Source organism: Schistocerca serialis, chromosome 9, assembly GCF_023864345.2.
Source record: "Schistocerca serialis cubense isolate TAMUIC-IGC-003099 chromosome 9, iqSchSeri2.2, whole genome shotgun sequence".
Lineage (NCBI taxonomy): Eukaryota > Metazoa > Arthropoda > Insecta > Orthoptera > Acrididae > Schistocerca > Schistocerca serialis.
The window spans coordinates 415,454,301-415,466,571 of record NC_064646.1 but is presented as its reverse complement, the minus strand read 5'-3'; the positions used below and the strand labels follow the sequence as shown (position 1 = coordinate 415,466,571).

The following is a 12,271-nucleotide window of genomic DNA, read 5'->3' as shown; positions in this document are numbered from 1 at the left end:
GTAAGGACAAAAAGTTATTTCGATACCTCGAAACCGAATTCAACATTCCAATGTACACAAGAGTGGTATTCATGTTTTCCATTATAAGAAAAGTGATTAAAAAGGTTTTCTTTCTGCTCCGCGACTGTTCCCTTTGTTATTACGTGTAATGACTTAGCACATATCAATTGTGCAATTGTGCAACTGTGCAACGCGAAAACGAATGAAACAACGTGCAGTATTGGGTTTAGGCTCAGGACGTCTATGATTTTGAAGTTAGGGGTACATATGCACTACTGGCCATTAAAATTGCTACACCACGAAGCTGACGTGCTACAGACGCGAAATTTAACCAACAGGAATAAGATGCTGTGATATGCAAATGATTAGCTTTTCAGAGCATTCATACAAGGTTGGCACCGGTGGCGACACAACGTGCTGACATCAGGAAAGTTTCCAACCGATTTCTCATACACAAACAGCAGTTGACCGGCGTTGCCTGGTGAAACGTTGTTGCGATGCCTCGTGTAATGAAGAGAAATGCGTACCATCACGTTTCCGACTTTGATAAAGGTCGGATTTTAGCCTATCGCGATTGCGGTTTATCGTATCGCGACATTGCTGCTCGCGTTGGTCGAGATCCAATGACTGTTAGCAGAATATGGAATCGGTGGGTTCAGGAGGGAACGTCGTGCTGGATCCCAACGGCCTCGTATCACTAGCAGTCGAGATGACAGGCATCTTATCCGCATGGCTGAGTCAACAGATGGGGATGTTTGCAAGACAACAAACATCTGCACGAACAATTCGACGACGTTTGCAGCAGCATGGACTATCAGCTCGGAGACCATGGCTGCGATTACCCTTGACGCTGCATCACAGGAGCGCCTGCGATGGTGTAGTCAACGACGAACTTGGGTGCACGAATGGCAAAACGTAATTTTTTCGGATGAATCCAGGTTCTATTTACAGCATCATGATGGTCGCATTCGTGTTTGGCTATATCGCAGTGAACGCACATTGGAAGCGTGTATTCGTCATCGCCATACTGGCGTATCACCCGGCGTGATGGTATGGGGTGCCATTGGTTACACGTCTCGGTCACCTCTTGTTCGGATTGACGGCACTTTGAACAATGGACGTTACATTTCAGATGTGTTACGACCCGTGGCTCTACCCTTCATTCGATCCCTGCGAAACCCTACGTTTCAGCAGGATAATGGACGACCGCACATTGCAGGTCCTGTATGGGCCTTTCTGGATACAGAAAATGTTCGACTGCTGCCCTGGCCAGCACATTCTCCAGATCTCTCACCAATTGAAAATATCTGGTCAATGGTGGCCGAGCAACTGGCTCGTCATAATACGCGAGTCACTATTCTTGATGAACTGTGGTATCGTGTTGAAGCTGCGTCGGCAGCTGTACCTGTACACGCCATCCAAGCTCTGTATGTCAATGTCCAGGCGTATCAAGGCCTTTATTATGGCCAGAGGTGGTTGTTCTGGGTACTGATTTCTCAGGATCTACGCACCCAAATTGTGTGAAAATGTAATCACATCTCAGTTCTAGTATAATATATCTGTCCAATGGATACCCGTTTATCATCTGCATTTCCTCTTAGTGTAGCAATTTTAATGGCCATTAGGGTAGAAAGTTCAGCGGTGGTCATCTCAACGCGGAATTCCAGAGCACATAACCGTTTGCTCTACGATGTTGGATACGTATAGTGGATTGCCGATAATGTAAACACACATCATGTTGCCGGAACGGAGTTGTTTGGTTTCTGTATTTATGTACACTGAAGCGCCAAAGAAACTTGCACACCTGCCGAATATCGTGTAGGGCCCCCGCGAGCAATCAAAAGTGCTGCAACACGACGTGCCATGGACTACACTAATGTCTGAAGTAGTGCTGGAGAGAACTGACACCATGGATAGTATGAGGGGGTGGAGATCTCTTCTGAACAGTTCGTTGCAAGGCATCCCAGTTATTCTCAATAATGTTCATATTTGGGCAGTCTGGCTTCCAGCAGAAGCGTTTAAACTCAGAATAGTGCTCCTGGAGCCACTCTGTAGCAATTGAGGAAGTGTGGGGTGTCTCATCGTCGTGCTGGAATTGCCGAAGTCCACTGGAATGCACAATGGACATGAATGGATGCAGGTGACCAGACAGGTTGCTTACGTACGTGTCACCTGTCAAAATCGTATCTAGACGTATCAGGGGGCACATATCACTCCAACTGCAGACGCCCCACACCATTACAGACCCTCGACCAGCTTGGGCAGTCTCCTGTTGACATGCAGGATCCACGGTGCAGTTTTAAACGAGACTCGTCCGACCAGGCAACATATGTATTTCAAGCTATCAATAGTCCAGAGTCGGTGTTGACGGGCCCAGGCGAGGCGTAAAGCTTTGTGCTGTGCAGTCATCAAGGGTACACGAGTAGACCTTCGGCTCTGAAAGCCCATTTCGATATGTTACATTGAATGTTTCGCACGCGGGCACTTGTTGGTGGACCAGCATTGAAATATACAGCTATTTACGGAAGCGTTGCACTTCTGTCAGGCTGAACGGTTCTTTTCAGTAGTAGTTTGTCCTGTTCTTGCAGCTTTCTGCGGCTCAGCGATATCAGAGATTTGATGTTTTACCGGATTGCTGATATACACGGCACACTCGCGAAATGGTCGTCAGGGAAGATCCTACTTATCGCTGCCTCGGAGTGCTGTGTCCCATGGCTCGTGCCATGACACCATATTCACTTAAATCTTGATAACCTGCGATTGTAGCTGCAGTAACCGAACTAACAACTACGCCAGGCACTTGTTATTCTATACAGGGTGAGTCACCTAACATTACCGCTGGATATATTTCGTAAACCACATCAAATACTGACGAATCGATTCCACAGACCGAACGCGAGGAGAGGGGCTAGTGTAATTGGTTAATACAAACCATAAAAAATGCACGGAAGTACGTTTTTTAACACAAACCTACGTTTTTAGCACATCTGAACATATAAACAAATACGTAATGAGTGCCGTTTGTTGCATTGTAAAATGTTAATTACATCCGGAGATATTGTAACCTAAAGTTGACGCTTAAGTACCAGTCCTCCGCTGTTCGATCGTGTGTATCGGAGAGCGCAGAATTACGTAGAGCGCAGAATTACGTAGGGATCCAAAGGGAACGGCGATGGACCTTAGGTACAGAAGAGACTGGAACAGCACACTACGTCCACATGCTAACACCTTTTTATTGGTCTTTTTTACTGACGCACATGTACATTACCATGAGGGGTGAGGTACACGTACACACGTGGTTTCCGTTTTCAATTACGGAGTGGAATAGAGTGTGTCCTGACATGTCAGGCCAATAGATGTTCAATGTGGTGGCCATCATTTGCTGCACACAACTGCAATCTCTGGCGTAATGAATGTCGTACACGCCGCAGTACATCTGGTGTAATGTCGCCGCAGGTTGCCACAATACGTTGTTTCATATCCTCTGGGGTTCTAGGCACATCACGGTACACATTCTCCTGTAACGTACGCCGCAGAAAGAAGTCCAGAGGTGTAAGATCAGGAGAACGGGCTGGCCAATTTATGCGTCCTCCACGTCCTATGAAAAGCCCGTCGAACATCCTGTCAAGGGTCAGCCTAGTGTTAATTGTGGAATGTGCAGGTGCACCATCATGCTGATACCACATACGTCGACGCGTTTCCAGTGGGACATTTTCGAGCAACGTTGGCAGATCATTCTGAAGAAATGCGATGTATGTTGCAGCTGTTTGGGCCCCTGCAATGAAGTGAGGATCAATGAGGTGGTCGCCAATGATTCCGCACCATACATTTACAGTCCACGGTCGCTGTCGATCTACCTGTCTGAGCCAGCGAGGATTGTCCACGGACCATTAATGCATGTTCTGTAGATTCACTGCCCCTGGTTTGTGAAACCCGCTTCATCAGTAAACAGGTAGAGCTGCAACGCATTCTCTGTTAATGCCCATTGACAGAATTGCACTCGATGATTAAAGTCATCACCATGTAATTGCTGATGTAGCGACACATGAAACGGGTGAAAGCGGTGACGATGCAGTATGCGCATGACACTACTTTGACTCAGTCCACCGGCTCTCACAATGTCCCTTGTACTCATGTGTGGGTTCATGGCAACAGCAGCTAACACACCAGCTGCACCCACTTCTCCTGTGACGAGCCTGTTACGGACCCGTTTGCGTGCTACGACCGTACCTGTTGCATACAGTTGCCGGTAGATGTTTTGCAATGTGCGGCACGTTGGATGCTCTCTGTCCGGCTACCGTTCTGCATACACCCTGCAGGCTTCAGCTGCATTTCGTCGACATTCGTCATAGATGAGTATCATCTCCGCCTTTTCAGAGTTCGAATACACCATGGTCACAGTTCCTACAACACTACACTATCACAGACGTCTGGTAACACGGTGTACTACAGTTGGTCTGCGTGCGGAGACGAATGCAGAATAACAATAGCAGCAAGCGCTACATGCAGACACTGCGACAGCTAGACCAAACCACAACAGTGCACTACAGCCACACTCGTAAACACGGTCGTCATCGTAAACATGTCCCTGCAGATGCTGCTCGCCGGCCGTGGCCCGTGTTTGTTGCAACTGAACGTCGGAGGTTTCAAGCGTCAACTTTAGGTTACAATATCTCCGGATGTAATTAACATTTTACAATGCAACAAACGGCACTGATTACGTATTTGTTTATATGTTCAGATGTGCTAACAAAAATAACGTGGTTCTATTTAAAAAAACGTATGTTTGTGTTAAAAAACATACTTCCGTGCATTTTTGTATGGTTTGTATTAAAGAATTACACTAGCCCCTCTCCTCACGTTCGGTCTGTGGAATCGGTTCGTCAGTATTTGATGTGGTTTACGAAATATATCCAGCGGTAACGTTAGGTGACTCACCCTGTATAGGTGTTCTCGTCTGCAGTGCCGTCTTCCACTTGTTTACATATCTCTGTATATGAATACGCATGTCTGTACCATTTTCTTTCGCGGTTCATTGTATGTACTCTGCAAGCCAATTACTTAGTGTGTTGGAGAGCAAATTCTGTATCAATATTGATTTCCCCCTTTTTATTATACACTGCTCTGCAAAATGACAAGATAGGAAAAGTAACGTAACATATTAACTACTCAGTGGAAGCAAGTAAAAGTGTGGGAGCATGCTGCCAGAGGTCTCCCAATCGTGCACAGAAAGCTTGACGCCACATGAATCAGGTTAATGCGACTTTAGCGTGAAATGGGGCTAGCCACGCAACACGAGTCAGTTGGAGGAAGGAGAAAAGACAGAGCGTGTCAATCGGCGAAGAGCTACGGTGCGCTGTGGTTGTGTTCTTCCTTACAGTATGGCCTGGAGACACATCTGGATGACTTCACACGGGGAAGAATCAAGGGGAAAGTGAAAGATGGACGAAGAGTGATGAGGTAGCCCCGGCGTTTGGTATTGCTCACAGCACTGTTTCACGTTTATGGGAAACTTTCTGCACCACAGGCACAGCTTCCACAAGGAAATGTGGTGGTGGTCCATGGTCAGCTACAGCAGCAGGCTACCGCTACATTGAGCATCTGGCATGAAGGGAGCCGTGTCAAACAGCGGGTGCACGACAGCGAGGCATAGCTTGCTATCTGACGTTCAACAGCGGCGCGGCGACTGTATGGGTGGTGTGACCTTTCATCCCGAGGGCCAACACGCAGCCATTCCACTGACACCCGCTCATCGGCGGCGGCATTTGCGATGGCTTCGGAGGGACTGGATAAACTAGGAGTGGGGTCGCGTGCTCTTCTCGGATGCGATCAGATTAATTATTAGTAGCCGTTATCGATGTACCCTGACATGTCGAGGGGTGGAAACACTAATGGACCCAGGAAGTTTATCGAAAATTATAAGTTTGTTGGTGCAGGTATTATCGTATGGAGAAGCATAATTCTGCATGAGCGATCCACGGTGTTCTTAACACTCTCCTGTACAGCCACATTTCAAAAGCCTCCAGCCGCTAATCCAACGATCTGTCAGAGTTGCCATAGAAGAGGGTGGAAAATACGTAGCAGCGTAGAAGTCTGATCTTCGTCGTCATTGCTCAGCCATGATTCTTGAAAAGATTACTTATTGAAGACAGCCCTGGCTTTTCCAATTTGATTTCTCACCTCATCAGAAATATCCCATTGGTCATTTATTGTAGTGCCAAGGTACGTGTATTTATGTACTTGCTCTATGTGATTTTGGCCTATCTTAATGTCACATGCAGGGACTCTGTTTTTACTGATTTTAATTGTTTCCGGTTTTTGAGGGTTGACCATATTCAGAGTTTCTTTGTGCATGTCTATCGAAAAGTCTATCAAAAAATATTAGTGTGTCGTCAGCATATCGGATGTTGTTGATATATTTTCCGTTTAAGAGCACTCCCATCTCCACTTCATCAAGAGTTTCCTTAAAGATGTGTTCTGAACAGATGTTGAAAATCAGTGGGGATAATATACAACCGTGCCTTACACCTCGTAGAATGTCTATGTCTTCTGTATTTTCTCTGTCCAGCCTCACAGAAGCCGACTGGTTCCAATATAGGTTCACAATTATACGTAGGTCTTTATCATCCAAACCATTGCTTCTTAAAATGTCAACCATCTTCCGGTGTTTTAATCTATCGAAAGCCTTCTGAAAATCAATAAAGCATGCATAAATATCGCAATTCATGTCTTTGCACCTTTGAAATAGTACCTGGATACTAAATAATGCTTCGCGCGTGCCAAAAGCATTTCTGAAACCAAACTGTGAAGAAGATATTTGTTCTTCACAGATCTTGTAAATTCTTTGGTGAATGACCCTCAGGAAGATCTTTAGCAGGTGACTGATGAGGCTGATGGTCCTGTATTCACCACAAGTCTTAGCTCCGGGCTTTTTGGGCAATGTTATAAATTCGGATTTAAGCCTCTCCCGTAGAATGTTATCAGAGTCGCAGGCGTCATTTAATATTGCAGTCGACCATTTTAAATTATCCTCACAGAGCAGCTTGAGATTTTCGGCATTCACATTGTCGGACCAGGTGATTTACTATCTTTCATTCCAATTACTGCAGCTTGTACTTCTTGCAGCAGAATTCTAGGTCCTGTTTCGCAATATATTTGAGGACGTTCTGGTCGGTTGTCATAAAAGAGTTGTTCTATGTATGTTTTTCATGTTTCTTTAAGCTCATCTTGTCCAACTATTATTTTTACTTCATTGTTCGCCAACCTGTTTCCTCTCCTTTTTCTGAATTTTCCTGTCGCTTCCCTGACTTTTTTTTGTGAATATTGAAACTATCATGCTTCAATTGTAATTTCTCTATTTCATTGCATTGTTCCTGTATTTGTCTTGCGTTAGCTTTTCGTATCTGTTTCCAAATCTCCTTGTTGATATTCTTGTGTTCATCAGGATTACTTTTCACTTGCCTCCTTCTGTCCATCATTTTAAGTATCTCTTCTGATTTTAAAGACGCCAACTAGGGGAACGTGGTCTGAGTTAATGTCGGCACCTGGATAGGTTGTCATTGAGAGACAGCTGTTTCTGCCATATATCTTTGATTTATCAAGACATAATCAGATTCCGGGTAATATTTTCGTCTGAATCTCTTGGGGACTTCGAGGTGTAGAGTCGTCTGGGTGGTAGTGTGAAGAATGTGTTAGTTACTACGAATCTCCACTCTCCTGCAAATGCACTGAGTAGTTCGCCTCTCTCATTCCTTTCACCAAGTGCATAGTGACTTATAATGTCGCCTTCGGATCCCCTTCCTAGTTTGGCATTAAAATCTCCCATAGTTATTGTAAGATCTTTCTTCGGTAGTTGTTGCAAAATACCTGAAATTTGGGAATAAAATTCTGCAACTTCTTCATCACTATGGTCTGTTGTTGGAGCGTAGACCTGAATAGTGTTCAGTTGTGTGGGTAGAGCACTTATTTGGAGTAACATCACTCTCTCTGAAACAGGAACACAATTAGTGACACATTCTGCGATTGCTTTCGATACTATAAATCCTACTCCAGACATATACTGCGCATTAGATGTCCCTGAGTAGAAAATTCTGTGTTCATTGATGTTACAAGAACCTGAACCTGGCCATCGCATTTCACTAATGCCCATGATCTTAATGCTCATTCTTTCCATTTCTTGGATTGCATTGTTGATTTTTCCAGTTCCAGCCTGAGCTATCGTCTTCACATTTCATGTGCTTATCTAAGTACTATCTTTTAATGATAATCTCTTCTTTGTGATAGCGTTGCTCAAAACTGCCCCCCCCCCCCCCCCCCAGAGATCCGACTGGGGGAGACTTGAAACCCTGGAAATTTTGGTTATGAACACAGCCGTGATATGTAACTAGAGAAATCCACAGGATCTTTACTGTGGTGGTTTCTCGTTGCCTTCCACATTCTGATGCCGTTGACCAACCTGGTTCTTCCGCGCCTTTAGGGACGCGTTCTGATCCCAAGAGCAACTCACCCGCTCGTCCGCCCTCCAAGGAGACCCTTGGCACTTGGTAGATGGGAACCACTTATACCGGTGGTCACTCGGTTTTGGACGCGGTTTAACGTCATGCCCTGGACACCGTAGACTCGTGCCAAAGAAAAATTAAGCCCTTGTTCGCGCTACACCTTAGCTGAGCTCTGCCTTATTTCTTGAAGGCTTAGGGCATAAATCGATTACATTATTTTCCAGGAATAGCCTCTTCATTTGTAGCAAATTCAGCAAAACAGTCAAGAAACTAATCAAGTGAATGAGCCTGGAAATAAAATCATTACAATGTAAATAGCCATGACTATCGTAAATAGAGTGATGTTAGATCCCGTCTCAGTAATCACGCTCTTCATGAAAAATTAAGTACATAGCAGCAGGGCTTCTGCAATGTTGCTTGACATGTCGTGGCTACAGAACTCATTCTGTCGAAGAATTTGATAGTTGTTCATACAAACAAACTTCCAGATCTACTGATAAGGCGAGCTATTCGCTCTTAATTATCGTATATAGGATATTGAAGGATTTGTCCATTTCATGCATTTTTGACCTGTGTACCGGTTTTGTCTCGTAAAACGCGTGAAATATAACAAACTCTCAGTACCATAGTTAAGAACAAACCACGATCTACTTGAAGAGTTGGAAATTTAAGCAACTAGTAAATTTGTAAAGCGGAAAGACTCAATACTACAGTCACGACGCTATCAGTAAATCTGTAGATGCACTGCTGCTTAATAAATGTTTTCCACTGTTTCTGATCTCAATAACAGATTTTCCACTGTTTTTTACCTCGTAAACAACATGTTGTTTAATGCATATAGCACCGCTGTGCACTAGACTCAAGATGGCGACCAAAATAAATCACGTCTCGACATCACTATTGCTGCTGATAATATTTACGCAGAAGCCGTTAGAAAGTAACAAATATCACCAACATCTATACATCAGTAGTGGTAAAAAAAAACCTTTGTTTTGATCATCGTCTTGATTTTAGTGCACATTGGCTTTGTATATAATAAACAACGCGTTGTTAGTGTACTTCGCTAAACTGTAAACATTTGACAACAAAAATTCGAAGGTCCACATTGATGGCCACTATTGAGCAGAATTGATAATTATTTACATTTAACAACAGACTAGTAAATGAACTAGACGTTCCCTCAAATATATTATACTTCTTTCTCCGCAAGCAGCCTGCAAAGTACGCTGATACTAAACGATACTACAGAAAATTCTAAGCGTTTTTGTATTGTTACAATTACGTGGTGACGATGAAGTTGGAGGAATGAAAACAATTGTGACTGGCAGCGGTCTCTACAAAATCTGTTTACAAATTAAAGTTGGTTACTTACTTAGATCGGATCACTGGATCTCCCAATACTCCACCTGAAACATACATACAATTAATGAAATTTGGGACTGAGAAATTATCATTTTTTCGAATGGCTTTGAACTGTGCCCTCTACTCCTTCGTTAGAAAACTACTTATCTAGTGAGCACTACTATACTTTTCTGGGTGAACATAGAACAAACTGCATGTTAACTTGTCAATACCTAATTGATCTTTTGACATCTATCATTCTCTACTTTTGAGGACCCCGTAGGCCGGTAGAAGACCTTGGTTGGAACAGAGGGATTGCAACTATTTTTAATTTAATTCTGCAATATGCTGCCATTGTCACAGATCAAAAGTTAAAAGTGTACTTGTGTGTGTGTGTGTGTGTGTGTGTGAGCAAGCGCTCGCCTCCCTTTTGTCGAGTATGACAGTGGTAATAATACGTATAAAGAAAGGTCAGTTGCATAAGCTGCAAGTATAAAATACAAATGACTTAATGGGGCGAGTAAAATTTATTATGTTACGTATTTGCGAAATCCACAAGTCAAGATGCAATTTATGGCTTTGAGACACTACTGTTATGCATAAGCGTATTTCATGACAAGCGACGGCTGAAGATTATTGCAAAATCTGAAGATTATTGCAAAATCTGTAGTCAGTCTCTGCTAGACAACCCATCTACGCTCTCGACCGTTCATTTATGTATAACGAAAAAATCTTCAACAAAAAGTCTCAGACAGGAGAAATGCTTTTCTGTCTTCTCTTGGAGCTTAGCGAAACTTCACTCACTCGAAAGGTGGGTTTATGTTCCACCACCCACTTTGTTTATTCAGTATTGCCAATCGAGTTATTCTGTCACTTTGGTTGCAGCCACCTTCATCGTCTACCATGTACAACAATGTTTCCTCCAGCAGTATGTCCCAAAAAATCTCCATTTCACCAAAACCTTTTTCCGAGATCAAGAGACTTTGACATGAGTGCAGGCCTTAGAAGCGTACACGTCTACGGACGACAACGCCAGTCCTCGCTTTCAAAAACAAGATCAAGAATATCGGTGTTTTATCAACCGGGTGGTTGAGTTGGCGAGATGCATCGTCGCCAAAGTTCCGTGTGTCCTCCTTTTAAGACAAAACTTCAACGTTATATCAGCAGTGATGTTGCTAGAGGCCTACTACTGTCTCGGGTGGAGGTAGGGTTTAACAATGGCCTCAATGTACGTGTTACTTTACCAGCAGAAAGTTAGGGAAACCACAAGATAGAAACCGTGGAGGACAGTACGAACTCTAAAACAATTCCGAACTTTTTTTTTTTGTAAAGCCAACATACTCAATGAGCACTTTTTATCGCATTTTATGACTGTTGAGCAATGACGAGAGCGCTTTTTGGTGTTATGGGTCAATCCATTCTTAGAATACGCAAATACAATAATTATGGCAGTCATTTTGTGGCATAAATTACGAGGGCAGAAATTTCTGAACATTTGTTGTAATTCATTCCAAGGACCTCACCGATGCAACTGATTACTACTATTAACGTCAGAGAATGGTTCCTGGACCTTCTGATAAATTTCAAATTCAGTTTTTTCTTCTGTTCTTTCCTAAGCATAGCAAACAGTTGTTGCCAGGTGTTAGATGAAACCGATATGGCATGCGACGGACTTAACAATTTATTCCAAAGATATGCTATGAGGTCACAGCTTTTGAACAAACTAGTTCAGAAAAATCAAAGTTTTTTCTACCAGAGGAATAAAAACTATTGGATAGGGACCACGTTACTATTAAACGGATTTTATCAAAAACCAACGTTATTGTGACACCGAAGTTGTTGTTCCGAGATCAGATATGGCAAGAAAGCCTCAGACCAGCAGACCGCATCCATAAAATTTAACAGTTCACACAAATCATAGGGTAAATTTTCATCTGTTTTGCCAAGCATCCAACAACTCCACCATACGCTCATTTGAGTGTCACATCAGGTATCCTGACTACATAAAACCTTGCTCCACTGCTCCAAAGATTAACAATTTCGATGTTTGTACAACTGCAAGCTAGTTACTTATGTGTTGTGTTTATCATCTTCATGGATTTTTATAGAAATGACGTGGAACAAGTCAGTTTACACGTTCCGCAAACATGGTTTCTTTGTTTCTACAAGTTGGCCATTTACAAGTAACTAAATAGTAAGCTCGCTTAAATTAAGTAAAAATAGCTATAGCTATTTAAGCTTGTCTTTTCAAAAACATCTGACAACTGAAGTTACATTGGTCGGAAAAATACATCATATTTACTAATTGATTCACGAACGAGATTTATAATGGTTCAAATGGCTCTGAGCACTATGGGACTTAACTTCTGAGGTCATCAGTCCCCTAGAACGTAGAACTATTTAAACCTAACTAACCTAAGGACATCACACAC

At 43.2% G+C, this 12,271-nt stretch overlaps 1 protein-coding gene across 1 annotated transcript in view; it reads right to left on the bottom strand.

Annotated features, from left to right (window-relative positions):
- Window positions 1-12,271, bottom strand: part of LOC126419661 (uncharacterized) — a 733,764-nt gene that overhangs the window by 229,274 nt on the left and 492,219 nt on the right. Inside the window, exon 6 of the mRNA XM_050086850.1 lies at window positions 9,871-9,904. The gene's annotated coding sequence lies outside the window, so the exon portion shown is untranslated. The remainder of the gene's footprint in view (window positions 1-9,870; window positions 9,905-12,271) is intronic.